Source organism: Sardina pilchardus, chromosome 10, assembly GCF_963854185.1.
Source record: "Sardina pilchardus chromosome 10, fSarPil1.1, whole genome shotgun sequence".
Taxonomy (NCBI): Eukaryota; Metazoa; Chordata; class Actinopteri; order Clupeiformes; family Clupeidae; genus Sardina; species Sardina pilchardus.
Window position 1 is genome coordinate 28,656,575 of NC_085003.1, and position 2,500 is coordinate 28,659,074.

The window sequence follows — 2,500 nt, forward strand, 5'->3', positions numbered from 1 at the left end:
GTCTGTCTGCCACCCCCCCCCCATGTTCACTTATTAGATGTGTTAATTGCGGTGCGATTATGTGCAATGGTTGTTCAACGTGTTCTTTGTTTGTTTTTGCGCAAATAAAATTGCTCCATCTCTTGCAGCTTTGGAATGAGTAATGGTGTCTTGTTATCATTTGTGTCATTGACGCATTTGGCTGATGCTTTTATGCAAGCGGCTCACAGATAGCAAATAGTTATAGGGTTTCCATGGAGCAACTGCCTGGAGTAAGTGCCTTGCTCAAGCAGCCGGGAATCAAACCTGTGAATTGTTTTGCTTGCTAGATGCTACATGCTAGCTCAGATCCTTAGAGTCACACCACAGCCCCTATTCTGCTACTACGGCCTCATTTGACTTATTTTGGTCTGCTTTGTTATGTAAGCGTACATGTCTTCCCTTTGTAGTGTTTTAGAACATAATGTATATTGGAGAAGTAATCATTCGTGTGGTTAGTGCATGTGTGTGTGTGCGTGTGTATGTGTTTATGTGTATGTTTGTATATACAGTATGTATCTATGTATGTACAGTGGCTATAGTAAGTATTCATACCCATGCTAAAGTTGACTAAAAAGAGGAATATAAAATCATCTTTTGAGAATTGATTGTAATGCCTTAATTCAAAAAATGAGTAAAAATCAAACCGCTAAGGACACTAATTTTCTTTGTGATTACACACACACACACACACACACACACACACACACACACACACACACACGCACACACGCAGATACATTCACACACAATAGTTTAACATTTTGTCATGAAAACTTTTTGATTGGTTTTCACTCCAGTGAATTAGGAAAGCTGGAGTTTAAATGTCAGTTAATTTGTGGAAATTTGTTTCAGAGCCTACAGCTGATCAATGCTGAGGTTCAGAGAGCCCCTGACTCTAATCAATCCTACCGATAGAGGATATTACAGATGGCAGATAGGAACTGCATTAATCCCTGAGGGAACGGAGAAAAAGTCAAAGAGATAATCCAATTTCACACAGATGGATATTTGCATTACATTTGGGAGAAATTCTGGGGCTTACCGTCGCCGCCCTTGGATGTCTGGGAAATTCTGCGGACTTTGGTGACCGTGGAGGAGGACGAGGAGGTGGAGGATGACATCGCCGAAGAGGAGGAGGATGAAGACGAGGTCATTTGGACTTCAGAGAAGTGCTCGGAGACGCTTTCTGAGGACTTCACCTCAGAGAAACTCTCCCTGATGGCACTGCTGGACTGGGCCTCCGATAGGACCTCCATCACGCCCTCTGTGGACTGGATGACCTCAGTAGCCATGGCAACTTGTTTGACCTTCGACCTTTAGCTGTGCGGCCAAGACTGGTGATGTAACTAGCTTTGCTTGGGGCTCTATAAGGGGATGGGAGAGATAGTTGTTGATTTTTTTCTTCATCCTTTTCTGAAGACTTAAACACTTGACAATATTTCATGATCATCAATTAATCACATAATTAAACAAATTAAATCCATCTAATGAAGAAGACAGACTTTCTCTTCCCTAAACTTTGAAAAACACAGAGGATGATGTTGAAAATCTACTTGGTGCATTGCAACTGGTATGTAACGGTTGCAGATCAGAGGTAGCAGTTGGGACCACTGCTTCCCTCTGTAGAAAGTGGTGCATACTGACGTATGAGTCATCGAGCTCCTTGTTTCACCGATGTTAAAGCGCATCACTCAAGGTGGTGTGTCTGTAAACGTGCGCACTAGTCTCTGGGGGTCGCCCCGACATCCCGACTCCCTTAAGCAGCTGCTTCCAAAATAGGCACAGCGTCGAGAGGAGACAGAAATGCGATTCGTACAAGCACACTCACTGATGCCCTTTGATAGGTAAATAGCTGCTTTGTGTGTTAGTGGGATAAACTCTACAAGTGTAAACTTCTTAGGCAGCAGCAAAGAGAGAGAGAGATGGAGAGAGAGCGAGAAAGAGAGAGAGAGAGAGAAAGAGAGAGAGAGAGTTAATAATGGAAAAAAACATTCCTCAAGCTATTTTCAGCATGCTAAACTTCAGCCAATAATTAACGGCAAAGCTGGGTGTCAGTCACCTCCAACTTCAAACACCGTGGTACCCTTGAACCCCACAAACGCCCACAGAGGCTAGAGGGAGGCGAGGGCCGGGTTGTGGAGATAGAAACGCTACACATCTTTGATGAGTTTGCCTTCAGTCAGGAGCAGGCTTTTTAAAAAACCGAGAGGATTACAGCGTAGCTAGACAAGCAGCGTGTTTGTTCTTCCTCATAAACAGCCTTTTGTGAATCACCTAATCGGTGCCGTGAACTTTCACAGTCAATTTGAAAATAAGCCCGTTCAGGCTGAGCGTCTCCTCCTCACACACTTTTAAGGTTACAGCACTTGAAACTGGAAATGTTTAAGAAGATTACAAGGTCACATGCATTTTTTTTTTTGCCTTGAGTGCTAAGTCCCATAATACCAGTCCAAGGTTGTTTCTTTCTGACTCTTTAGTT